This window comes from Aotus nancymaae, unplaced genomic scaffold (genome assembly GCF_030222135.1).
Source record: "Aotus nancymaae isolate 86718 unplaced genomic scaffold, 86718_ANA_hifiasm-v0.15.2.pri h1tg000033l, whole genome shotgun sequence".
Classification (NCBI taxonomy): domain Eukaryota; kingdom Metazoa; phylum Chordata; class Mammalia; order Primates; family Aotidae; genus Aotus; species Aotus nancymaae.
This window is the reverse complement of record NW_026988447.1, coordinates 24,755,511-24,770,076: the sequence shown is the minus strand read 5'-3', so window position 1 is coordinate 24,770,076 and position 14,566 is coordinate 24,755,511. Positions and strand designations below refer to the sequence as shown.

The 14,566-nt window shown below is 34.0% G+C and overlaps 1 protein-coding gene across 6 annotated transcripts in view; it reads right to left on the bottom strand.

The window, feature by feature from the left end:
• Nucleotides 1-14,566, bottom strand: part of INPP4B (inositol polyphosphate-4-phosphatase type II B) — an 851,576-nt gene that overhangs the window by 216,660 nt on the left and 620,350 nt on the right. The window lies entirely within an intron of this gene.

The following is a 14,566-nucleotide window of genomic DNA, read 5'->3' as shown; positions in this document are numbered from 1 at the left end:
GGAATTACAGGCAGATGCCACGATGCCCAGGTAAATTTGGTATTTTTAGTAGAGACAGGGTTTCATCATGTTGGTCAGGCTGGTCTCAAACTCCTGACCTCAAGTTACCCATCCTCCTCTTCCTCCCAAAATGTTGGGATTATAGGTGTGAGCCACCATGCCTGGACCTTACTCAGTATTTTTTACATCAATAAATTATACTTACCTATTCAGTTATGCAGGCCAGATGCTTGAGGCATCTTTGACATTTAACTTCTAAATGTAATCCATCACCAAGCCCTGCCTATTTAGTTCCTTACAAAGCTGAAATTTATGTACACAACCACCCTGGTCTAAGCCACCATCAACATAAGCCTAGGCACCCATAATATCTCCTAACTAGTTTTTCCTCCACACTCTTCTCCCATTTTCTAAATGTAGTCATGTTGCCCTCTGCTAACAATCTCAAATGTTCTTAGGGAAAATATTACATTATTGAGTGCTTATTCTATGCTAAGTATTGTGCTAAATTCCAGGAATAATACAAATAACAAAACTGAGTTCTTTTTATGCTGCTCATATTTATGTTGCTGAGTATTACTCTGAAATCAGTGTCTCAGCTCCAAACACACCAGCTTTCTGGACAGACAGCATGCCCTGTCTGCTTTTCTCACCACTGGAAATTCGTGGCATAGTATAGTGAACATGTCTATGAAGTGTGCTAGGTTTTTAACCAGAGGAGACTAATATAAATCACAGACTTAGATTTGTACCTGAGACAGAACCAACTTTCTGCTGAAATACGAAAGAATATCATAGTAGATCTGATAGATTGTTTTACCATGTATATGGTTCTTTACATAAATGTTAAGCATGGTTTCCACATATTAAGGGCATATGAATCTGTGAACCAGATGTTTTTCATCAATAGTTTATTTTAAACCTCACAATAGCTATGTGCATATAGTATTTAGGCCCTTTTTTACAGCTGAGGAAACTGAAGATCACAATGGCTAGGTAAATTGGGCCATGTCATATAGCTATTAAGCGGCTTTGGGGCAGTCAGGTTTCAAATCCAGGGCTGTTCCCCACATGTGCACATGCACACACACACACGTGCACACACACACATATGCAAACACACACATTATAGTCTTAAGTGCTAGACTCTCTTGATCACTCAATTACTACATTAGCTCTGCAAGACAAATGATAGTGGTATAGCCAAAAAATAAAAATAAAAATCAGGAAATTGAGAGATTAGTGTTCTATAAATGTTAACTATGTACCAAGTAGTAGATATAGATTTTGAGCAAGGTTTATATTTATTCTAATTCAGTGCTTTTGCCATTTCCACACACATTTCCCTACTCCATTCACTTGAAATATAAAAATCTTGGCACAGCTGAAAAACTGTGCTTCTGAATGAGTTTTGCCTTATTTTTTCCTGTGGGGATATTTTAATACTCAAACAGAAAAACAAAACACATATTTCTATCACCAGCTTGGTGATACTAAGTGCGCTACAGGACCTCTCATTAAGTGATACCAAGAATCCGTAACAATGAACTTAATGGCACACAGCATCTGCCCTCAGTACTAGGAGTTGGTAGGGCAAACGTACTTTACATGATGAGTATTATACCACATGCTATTCTAATTCTGTATCAACATTGCGTAAAGAAGAATGAACAGAATAAACAATATTAATCAGGTGTGAGTCCATGGTAGAGTCCTGATATGATATTTTTTACTAATTTTTTTGGATCCTTAGTACTTTGCTCTTAGAGAGAGCAAGCAAGAAAGAGAAACACAAAGAGAAACAGAAAGACACAGAAAACTATAAAAACATCTGTGAAGTTTATTTGATATATATGAGATGAAACAGAGTAGCTGCTTTCTATTGCTTTTCCTACTAATCAATGTTTCCTTAAAGTTGGTAAAGATTTTCACTGTGCCTTTGTTTTACCCAAGTATTCAAATGTCAAAAGGCATCCCAAAAGGCATGTGCTTCAGCCATGCCAAAAATAATCAAGGCACAAGGTGAGGCTGGAGAAATAGATATAAGATCATGCCTATCTTGTAGGCCAAGTGAAAGGGAAACCTTGTCTGGTGATGAAAATATTTTGAAAAAGTCCACAAATTAAATCTTAGAATGTCAAATCATGCAAAATAGACAGTCTGAGTGACTATGTAATATAATCCTACTATCTTTTGCATAATGAAAATGTTTTTGGTATAGAAGTCACCTAAACAAATATGACTTTAATTTAGAGTTTTAAATATATACTTCTAATATTTTTAAAAGGTATTCTTGCAGTGCTATCATTTTGAAATAAATGAACCAGCATTTAAATCATAGTCACAAAATGTTTTAAGGTAAGATGTAGAGTCAGAAAATAAAATATCAACACGGTGCTCTCTTTCTTCCACCATAATTACTCCATAATAAACCAGCTGCCATTTCCCCCATCTCTCAATTATGCTAGATCAAAGAAGTTGGTTTTTGATAGCTAATCCCCTACAGATCATGATTATGGAATAATTTATTAAACTTCTCAAAAAGAAGATGTTATATTGACTACTTTAGAGCTAATATTAATAGCTTTACTGCTTAGAAAACCAATTCTATATTCTATGAAAACAGTTAAGTAAATATGTAGAATGTGCCTCTGTAACATATTTCGTTGTGCAGCAACTGGGATTTCAAAGCTGGGATTTTAAAGACTCTTACTGGCCATCTTCTTCATATGTATTAATATAAAATGCTCAAAATATATATTTAGGACATAGATATCTATATAGATATATTTATCATTGTTCTAAAATATAGAATACAGAATATTTGAAGTATTTAGCAATAAACAAAATATATATGCATATCGCTGAAAAAAATATTTTATCACCATGAATCTAGTATATGTATAATATTTGCAAACTGTGATACCCAAGATAAGGCATGTGTATTCTCTCAAAGAAGTGGTTCATAAAACATTATATTGAAAGTTTATATGTCCCAAACTCTACTGTATATTTTATACTAAAGTGATGGCTACTATTAAGTATCAACTTGATTGGATTAAAGGATGCAAAATAGCGTTTCTAGGTGTATCTGGGTTTTTTTGGGTGTAGCTGGAAGAGATTAACTTTTGAGTCAGTGGACTGGGAGAGGAAGGCCCACCCTCAGGAACACCCACTCATAATGTGGGTGGGCACCATGCAACCACCTGCCAAGGTGGCTAGAAAAAGCAGGCAGAAGAAGTTGGAAGAAACTACTGAGTTTCTGAGTCTACCAGCCTTCATCTTTCTCCTTTGCTGAATGTTTCCTGCTCTTGAACACCAGACTTTAGGTTCTTTGGTTTTTAACACTTGGACTTACATCAGTGCATTTCCAGGGGCTCTCCAGACTTTGGCCACAGACTGAAGACTGCACTGTCAGCTTCCCTACTTTTGAGGTTTTGGGGCTGGGACTGAACCATGACAAACTTCCTTGCTCCCCATTTTGCAGACGGTCTATCATGGGACTTCACATTGTGATGGGAGTCAATTCTCCTTAATAAATTCCCTTTCATATATACATATATCCTATTAGTTCTATCCCTCTAGAGAACCCTAATACACACACACAAAATTTATATATACATATATATATGTATACACTTTATATGCAATTTAAGAAAGGCTTTAAGTTCATTGTTTGGAATATTCTCATCCTTCCTCTAAAGTCCTTGCATTATATGTTAGAAAGTTCTTCCCACCTCACTTCCCATTTATTGAATTAATGATGAAAATCATATATAGGAATGAAAGGGAGCAGGAGAAAAATATAACATAAATCAAATTAATCTCCTGGGAACTTTCATTGGTTATGAGGCTCATTTCCACTGAAATATTTCTAGGTGTTACTTTAAAACATTTTGTGCTCATGATAGGTTTTCAAACACTATTTTAAACCTAGGAATTTATATCTTGTGGCTACCACAGTCTCTCATCTGAAAATATAGAGGTGCACATGATATAACAAAACATTTGTAGCTGTCATGGAGCTTATGTTATACATGTACTATTATTTTATCTATTAACTAACATATTTCAATGAGGCTGAGCACAGGAAACCTTTGAAATAGTACAAAATTTGAAGAAAATACTCAACATAAATAAAATATATGGCAACATTAAAACATACTGTAAAAACTTTACTGGTAGTAGTTTGGCAAGACCTACATAACTTGTCTGCACTCAACCCAAGCTTGAAGGACTGTAAAGCCTGAAGCACTATGAATACAAATAAACACACTCATATATAAACACATACACACAGACCTTAAATGCACATAGAATCTCTATGCTTTTTTCAACATGTTACTGCCTTTCTTCCACCATAATTACTCCATAATAAACCAGCTGCCAATTCCCCCATCTCTCAAGTATGCTAGATCAAAGAGATTGGTTTTTGATAGGTAATCACTTACATATCATGATTATAGAATAATTTATTAAGCTTCCCAAAAAGAAGATGTTAGATTGAGTACTTTAGAGCTAATATTATTTGTCCCCTCTTCCCTTCCCAACAGATAATTCCAGTATAGTTCTTAAAAGGTTAAATATCAAAGCTGTCTCCAGAAAACTCCAACTCTAAATCTGCATTTTATAACATTTTCAGTCAGATTTTGTGAGCCTGCAATATGAGTCATGAATTCTAAGGAAAAGAGTAAACTCATAGACAGAAAAACAATAAGTAGATGTTTGCATTATGCTAGAAAAGAAATAATGTGGTTTAATAAGAGCACTGGGAACTGCAAATGCAAAAATTGAATGGGCTTGGGATAAACTTTGGCATTAGAATGATCAGAAATTAATACTTAAAGTAGAACATGATTAAATGTAGTTAAATCAAAACAAAATGACATGTTCTACACTCCTACACTGAACTGTTGGGTAGGCAGAGAGTAGTATTATGGACTTAGATGGGACCTAATTGTGGAAGAATGAATTTGAAAGGAAAGAGATGAGTTAAGCTTTAGACATGTTGAGTTGGAGCTAACTGCAAGACAAACAAATAGAAACATTTAGTAGGTGGTTGTGTAGTGGTTTATCTAGAGCTCAGAATACAAGTGAGAGTTGCATGATTCAGAAAACAATAGCATGTAGGTAATGATGAACTCCATGGCAGTGGATGCGACTGATTACAAAGGGCAAATAGAGTGGGAGAGCTGGGATGCTTAGAACTAAGCATGAAAAAACACCAATCTGTAAGAGACAGATGATAGAAGAAGAGTCTACTCTGGAGACACAGAAGGTATAGCAAGGAAAGTTATCTTACTACCAGGAGAATGTGCAGCCACAGCATCTGATGGAAGATTGTCTCCAAGAAGCAGTTGAATGCTCCTGAGATGACAAAAACATGAAGAGTAAAGACTGCATATTGGGTTTAATGACAAAGCTGTCATTGTGAGATTTTTATTATATAGTCCTTTTAACCTCTGACAGTATAAGTAACAAAAAAAGAGATGAAGAAGGAACATTAAGAATATAAATTATATGATGACAATGATAATTTTAAGTTAATAAAAGTTATTACAGCTCTTTACATATCAGATATAGAATGCAATATATTTTCATCTATTCATGAAAAATTTGAAAAAATTAGGCCAGGCGCAGTGGCTCACACCTGTAATCCCAGTACTTTGGGAGGTTGAGGTGGGCGGATCACTTGAGATCAGGAGTTCAAGACCAGCCTGGCCAACAAGATGAAACCCTGTCTCTATTATAAGTATAAAAATTAGCTGAGCGTGGTGGTGGGCACCTGAAATCCCAACTACCCAGGAGGCTGGGGCAGGAGAATTGCTTGAACCCGGGAGTTGGAGGTTGCAGTGAGCTGAGATCAAGCTACTACATTCCAGCCTGGGTGACAAAGGAAAATTCTCTCTCTCTCTCTAAAAAAAAAAAAAAAAAAAAAATTAAACAGCATGTTTCAAGAAAAACTAAATATAAAAACAATATGTTTAAAAATTTTAAACCAAGGGTAAAAAAAACATTCTAACATCTTCAAAAGGAAAATTTTCTGAATAACATTTGGTCAAGGATGGAATAAAACTAAAATTAAAGACTTTCAAAAATACTACAAATGGAAACATGCTTGTCAATGTTTGTATATGTGATCTAAGATCTACCCATCACAAATTCATAGTTTTTAAATAGTTTCTTTATTTCAACAGACAGAATAGAAATAAAAGCAACATGTAATCCATGCAAGAAGTCTGTATTTTAAAAAAGAATGAAGATAATAAAAATAAAAACAGAATTGATTGAGATAACAGGAAATGTGGAATTGATATATCCATAAGAATTCTGTTTTTAAAAGATCAATACAAATAAAATATAATACCTTTTATAAAAAATATGCAAAATCCATAGTAACAAAACTATAAAAGTACATTGTATGTAGAAAAGAAATCTTGAGCAGACCATATTCTTAAATGTAAAAAATGAACATTCCAAAGTTATCAGTTCTCTTTTTCTGAGACAGTCTCACTTTGTTGCCCAGACCGGAGTGCAATAGCATGATCTGGGCTCACTCCAACCTTCCCCTCCTGGGTTCAAGCAATTCTTCTGCCTCAGCCTCCTGAGTAGCTGGAATTACAGGTGCATGCCATCATGCTCAGGTAATTTTTGTATTTTTAGTAAGGACAGGGTTTCACTATTTTAGCCAGGCTGGTCTCAAACTCCTGACCTCATGATCTGCCTGTCTCAGCCTCCCAAAATGCTGGGATTACAGGCATGAGGCACTGCGCCCAACCCTCAGTTCTTTTTAAAGTAATTTTGTTGTTGTTGTCACTGTTTAATTTTCTTAATTATTTTGGTGAAGACAGCGAGGAGACATGAAAACTTGGTAGTATCATCAGGAGGTGAGAAAGAAATGAAAATGGACTAGATGGAATGTCCTTTTATAACATGTTAACTAATAAATTCCAAATAACTAACATGTTTACTGCTTACTATTGAACTCATCTCAGAATAAAGTCAAATTTTCTAAGTGCAATGGAAAAAATACACAAGCAATTTTATAATAAAAATAAAATTTTAAATATGCAATTAGAGACAATATTTGAAAAATATAATCACGAAATATGTACTGAATATATACTAAATATATAAGAAGCTCTTGTAAATCAAAAGGAAAAATATGAATATCCCAGTTTCCACATAGGCATTTATGTATATTTTTGTGGATATCTGTAATAGATAGATAAATGTTCAACCACAGGTAATCAAAAAATACAAGTTTAAAAATTAATAAGAGTTTAAGTTTTGCCTATATAATTGATAGAAGTGAAATTGACACAAACTTTTTGGAGGCAAACTGAAAACATAAAACCAAGGCCCTAAAATACATATATACTTTGTCTCAGTAATTATTGTATTTAAATGTAAAGGATGCTGAAGCTGTGTATGAATATGTATTTATAAGGTTTTCTACATTAAAATTATTTATATAATATGTATAGTACATATTGATGTATAATAGAAATTTAAGCAACAATTTATATTTTCCTCATGGAGCAGTTCCATGACAGAATATTATATCACCATTTCAAACCATACTGTAGGGAACCATTTGTGAAGGATGTTAAAATAGACACATGGAGAAAAATAAATTTACAAAATGAAGCACAGTACGATTTTCAATAAAGCATTTACGTTCCTATATAGAATATACAGAACTATTAATACATGAACTACATAAGGCCTTGACAATGGGGCCTTATTCAACATGATAGATAAGTCATGCTGTGGTTCTGATAGTGGAAGATGATAGGTAGATGAATATTGCCCTGCTTCTCACATGGCCAGTGAATGGTGTATAAGAAATCTAAACGATCATACACTTCCCACTAAGGGCTTACGGAAGGCTCAGTTCTTAAAAGAGTTTTGATAGAGTTTGCCAGTGTTTTGATAGAGGCATATGATCAGGAGGACCAAGCAACTCTCAAGTGTAGGCACTTCAAGATCAGATAGATGCAAGGAAGTACCAATAGAGATGCCAGAATATCACCCAAAAGCCAGATGAAGCTAATGGCATCTCCATGGTTATCAGTCATCCCATAATAGAAACCACTAGGTATCCAAAGGATACTGCAAGGAATCAAGAATCCCTTTTTCCTGATGCTATGAAGACACAGTAAGCTGACTTCATTTACCTATATATTTTTGGGGGGTAGGGAAGAGAGAAAGTAAAATTCTAAATGACTGCTAATTTTTCTAAAAAGATAGAGTCATCCAAACTTTTTAAAGCAAGCCTGAGGGGAAGCTAAATTTTGAATAGACTTTGATATCTAAATGAAAAGTAAGCTATTTAAACTAGAAGAAACCAAGGTACCACTAACTGGCAAGTCTAAATAGCCTAGGCTACTTATAAGAGTTAGTGTATTCATTTTATTTTTCTGTGAAACAAATTAGCACTCTAAATCCATCACCAAGAAATAACCATTGTTCATGTGTTAGTATACTTCGTTCTAGTCTTTTTTATGTATTAAGTTAAAATAAAATATTTTTAACTGATCAGTAGCCTACAGTTTTATTTAACATTATATAAAGAATCACAGATGTATGCATAATATAACTCAGATTGTGCAGGAAAACTTAAGCATGATATCAGAGAGTGACGTCACAGGAAACAAACCTTTCCCCACGGCAGTAAGGCTCATCAAGATGACAGTAGATGTAGAAAATAAAAACAAAACTGTCTTTCTTGGTGTGGATTTGGAGTGATTTTATCTTTTCTCTTTGATAAATTTTCTATATTTTTACTATTTTGCATAGTAAGCATGTATTATTTTCATGGTAAAAACTCAATATATATTTTATATATCTGTAGCTGTGGCTGTAGGAGCAAAGAATCAGAAAATTACCAAGCCCCGATATAAGCCTTTCTTCACAGCAGTAAACAACTTGAGTGATATCTAACTTCTCCTCCTTGTAAATTTTTGGCAACAAAACCATAATATTAAAAATGTACAGTGTTATGAGAACACTTCACTGCCAATTCAAAAACTGCTATGTATCAACCTTGAACTCAGAAGGTGTTAATGCTTAGGCCAATCGAAGGGAGCCCCCAAAGGATTTAAAGTCTATCACAACCCTGAGACTTTGTGTATCTACCATCTCAAATTTAATAAAAACAGTTCATGTTGAGTCCAAATGTCACACTAACTGCGAGACTGAGACTAATAGCAAGTGTGTTTTTAGATGGCAGCTGCAGGTAAGACAGACCCTGTGTGCAAGTGATGGAAAAGTAGCTGCTGCGCCGTTACGTCCCTGCCAACATTTCTGCTCAGTGTCAGGACTGGCTGCAAAGAATAACCTCCTCCATTTTCCTCAATTATACATATGTGTATGCTTTACGCAAACAAGCAAACAGTGCACATACATGATTCCTGCAAACAAGACTCACACTGACTTACGCTTTCAGGTATGCACCAATTTTAGATGTGTGAAAGTGAATAATACAATGCTATGAGTGAGATTTCATTCTCACTGATTTAAAAAAAAAAACTATGAAACCACAAATAATATCTTGTTTTTAAGACACAGTTTGACTACATATGTAGAGATATCTCTATATAACATTTCCTTAATTCTATTCCTCAGCTGCTATACTCCTTAAGTAAATCTATAATAAAATTTAAGAACTCTTTATCTTTGAGTTGAAAAACTGATATCATAGCAGGCTTTTAAATTCTCCATTTTCCACTCCCTTGGAAAAGTAGAGATCGTAATGTAAGAAAATACTCAAGTAATTGTCTAACCATTTCTACAGAGAGATGACAACACATCAACTCGTAATTGTTTAGTCTATTCATCTTATACATAAATGTTTCAAATTGGAGTGAAAAAAAGAGGCAAAGTGCCAATTTATTATGAAAAAATCATAGGATTTTTAAAAGCCAGTCTTCATAGAAGTCAAGGACTGACGGTGGTTGCAAATTCATCTTGATAATTAAAAAGAATGGCCTGCTTTTGTCAATAAAGTTTTATTGAAACACCTGCAATTAATCATGCAGATGTTGTCTATGAGTGCTTTGTATTACACTGGCAGGGCTAAGTAATAAGGACAGAGATCATATGCCTTGAAAAGACAAAAATATTTACCATCTTGCCTTTTAAGAAAAAGTTTTTACTCACTCCTGATGTAGGGCACGACTGAGTTACATTGTATTTATTAATTTTTAGTTAAAAATCATATATTTTACACATACATATTTACTATGTTTTACTGGGCTTAGCTTTATTGCTCTTCACAAATACTGCAGTTTTTGTTTGTTTTTACAAATTGAAGATTTGTGGCAATCCTTCATGAAGCTCTACCCGCTCCATTTTTCCAATAGCACACGCTTACTTTCTGTCTCTGTCTCACATTTTGGAATTGTTGCAATGTTTTCAATGTTTTCATTATTATATCTGTCACAGTGACCTGTGATCAGTGATCTTTGATATTACTATTGTAATTGTTTTGGGGTGCCATGAACCATACCCAAAAGATGGTGAACTTAGTCAATAAATATTTTGTGTGTTCACACTGCTCTGACTGATCAGACAGTCCATCATCTCTTTCTCTTTTCCTTGGGTCTTACTATTCCATGAAGCACAAAAATATAAGTTAGGCCAATCTATAATCCTACAATGGCCTCTTAGTGTTCCAAAAAAAAAAAAAAAATAGAGTTACATGTCTCTCACTTTAAATCAAAAGCTAGAAATGATTAAGCTTAGTGAGGAAGGCATGTCAAGAGTCAAGAAAGGTTAAAAGTTAGGCCTCTTGTGTCAAACAGCCAAGTTGTGAATGCAAATAAAAAGCTTTTGAAGGAAATTAAAATTGCTACTCCAGTGAACACACAAATAATAAGAAAGCAAAACAGCCTTACTGCTGATGTAAAGAAAGTTTGGGGTTTCTAGATAGAAGATCAAACCAGCCACAACATTCCCGTAAGCCAAATTGTAATCCAGAGAAAAGTCCTAACTCTTTTCAATTCTATAAAGGCTGAGAGAGGTGAGGAAACCAAAGAAGAAAAGTTGAAGCTGACAGACATTGGTTCATGAAATTTAAGGAAAGAAGCCTTCTTCATAACATAAAAGTACAAGGTGAAGTAGTAAGTGATGATGGAGGATCTGCAGCAAGTTATTCAGAAGATCTAGCTAAGATCAGTGATATAAAATCTACACCAATCTGTAACCCTACAATGGCTTCTTAGTGACGTAAGATCCATGATGACACTGATTATCATTGATGAAGATATTCTGTAACTGAACACACAATATCTCTCAGGTATGCATGTGTGCATGTGTGTGTGTGTGTGTGTGTGTGTGTGTGTGTGTGTGTATTCCCACAGGTCCTATACAGAACAATATATCAAAGGGACTTAGACACAATTTGTATCTGCTACTCATTGGTTTATTGCTCTTCACCAAAAATTGTTACAATTTAGTTAATATTTATGTTAAAGTTTCAGAAAATATTTAGTTTCCATAGCAATGTAAATGACCATAATATAAAGTTTCTCAGTCAATACTTCTGTTTTTATAAAGAAAAAAAAAAACAAGCAAAATTTTTGCTTAATGATTCTTTCAGTTTGGATTTCCAAGCATGTAAATGAATGATTTGCACTCTTTGCAAGTATTGAAACATAAGGCACCTGTCATTTTCATTACATAAGGCAAGAATCTATCTAAATTGTGTGATTGGGAGGGAAGTTGGTACAAATCAAACACTTTCTGGGATCTGAGTAAAGGTAGTGGAAGAGGAACTGAGAAAAAAACTTCAGAGTAAAGCTTTGCGCTGGAGATTACACCAATCAAGAAAAATGCTTTCAAGTTCTTTTGCAGGACAATTTCCCATTCTTAACCTGCCTCATTTAATTTTTATATTATGGTATATTAATTTTATATCATAATTTAATTTTTATATTGCATTAATTCTTATTGTATTAAAAATATAATTCTTAAACTATTTTCTCAGTCAGATAGTATATATCTTCAAGTAGGATTTTCAAGAACGTTTTGTGCATGACAGTTTCTGAGCTCTTGCATATTCAAGTAGGTCTGACTTCATCCACAAAAAAATTATAATCTAACCCTATATAATAATGTAAAGTCACAGCCTTTTCTCTCAGAAATCAGTAGATACTGTTCCATTGGGTTCTACAGGGAAGTATAGTGCTAGCCTGATTTTACCATGTGAAAGAAGAAACAAAACTGTAGACTCAGTAATCTTTCCAATGCTTTCTTTCATGGTTTTGCACTAACTGTTCTTCCTCAAGAACACTTAAAATTATTTATTAATGTCCAGCCCTTTGTCTTGCACACTTAACATCTTTTTTCTCATCCATTTGAACTTTTTTCACCTTTCTTTAGCATTTTTGAAGAGCTTATTGTGTTTGTCTTCCACATTACAGACATGATTTCTTAGTGTTAAATCTTTTCTGCCAGCTCTGTGCATTTAATTTGGCCACTGCATTTTAAAATTTCATTATTTAGTCCATTATGCTTTTCTTCATGACCTTTTTTCTTTACATGATTCTCTTTGTATAGATTTCTCATTCTGTTTCACAATAACTGTATCTTCTTACACTCTACTGAGACAGCTGACCACTTTTTCTACAAGCTTTGCCTTTTACCGTTTTCAGTCTTCACGATGAATTTTAAAACTCTCCTTTTCGTTATAAAAATTTAAATATTTATTGTCAAATATTCAAATAAATTCTAATGATGGGAGATTTATACAGAAAACATATTGGAGAAAGACAAAGGTAAACAGCCTGGCCATCACAGTCCCTGGTGAATACTTGGAATCTATCAGGTTTTTATATCATTTGTTTTTGTAGAATTAAAATGTAATTTTCTTCTTTGAACAATTCCAGTTTCTAATTTTATCTCTGGCAATGGCACTTCATATTGGGAGACACTGTTTATTTGTCTTTCCCAAAACTGCCCACCAGTCCCTTCCATGTGTTAGCTAATATTATGCTGTGAAGTATATGGAAATAACAAAAGAGATACAGAGAAAGGCATAAAGAGAACGGGTTACGTAGATAATACTTTGATGTGTTAAAATAACAACAGTAATGACAGTGGCTATGCCTACCAAAATGCAATAGCTTATTAGTTTCTTTCTCCTAATTCACTACTCATCTTTCTCCCTTGGATTTGCTATCAACGAATGAAGACAGAGGGGTATTAGTGAGAATAGAGGTGGGCTTTGAAGATGGCACTGTGGAGGACTCAAAAGTAGCAGATGAGCAGTAGGAAGACAGCTGCTCATCTTTTAAGAGGTTTCTAAACTAAAGACAGAAGACAGAGGAGGGCACAAGACAGGTCTTTATCTTTATTCTCTCTTTTCCTAGCTTGTCGAATTTTTAAATAAAGTGGTGTTAATGTTCCATCAACTAAGATTTTCAACCCAAAAATTTTAGGCTAAAATTAGTTATTACGTTAAATACTACATATAGTATAATAATATACGTTAATGCATTTTAGTGTTTTATGACATGTCATTATTTTGTATTGTTTATGTCTTCATAGATATTTTATTTCATTTGTTATTTTTATTGATATATCATAGTTGTATATATTTTGGGAGTACATGTGGTATTTTGATACCTGTATATGTGTAAGTCAGGGTAACTAAGATATTCATCACTTCAAAAATTTATCTTTTGTGTGGTGAACATTAAAATTCTTCTCTTACAAGTATTTGTTATTATACAATAAATTATCGTTAACTGTAATTATAAATTTAGTATTGGCTACATTGAGTGCAGCTATTCTGGAGCCATCTAAAGGGTAAGCCCTAGCCCTAAATTCTTAAGTCTGTTTCATCTGGCAGCTCCTTTTCAGTGTTTCTTAGGTCCTGCCTGGCATCTCATGCTTGTCTGCTGAGAGTCTTTCCTTAATCTACATAACTAGCCACTGTGTTCAACCCTTCCAGATGAAATGGTGATCATTACATGGCTCTACTGGGAATGGTTCTTGGTGTCCAGTGATCTAGAACACAACCATGTTGAGGATGATGACTCTTATATGACTTCCAAAATCCAAATTCCTGTGGTTCCACTGTAATACATAAGCTTGCTTTAACCTTCCAGGTAATTTGTTTTGTCATCTATTGCCTAGTACTACTAGATAATACTAGGTGTCCTCACGGGCTTAGGTCGATATGGAATCCCTGGGGACTTCAGAGTCTACCAAAGAGTACAATACTATTAAATAACTATGTGCATTAATGTGAGAATAGGCAGAAACCTAATTGCTGTAAATTTCACACTCTGCTATAGGTTTCAGCAATTATAAAGTGTTAACTTTTTAAAAGTTGCTAATTTAATGAGATTTAGAACCTTAACAGTATTTTATATAATGTAGCATTTAGCATTTTTAATGTTATTACAGGTGTGCTTAAAAGGCAGAGGAACACATTGATTAGTCATGGTCCAGAGTACTCTTATCAACAAATCAGCGCTCAAATCCTTCTACCTTATTATAGCAACTGATTTAATTTTGTTGTACAATACTGTCCATTAGCATAGCATATTTTATT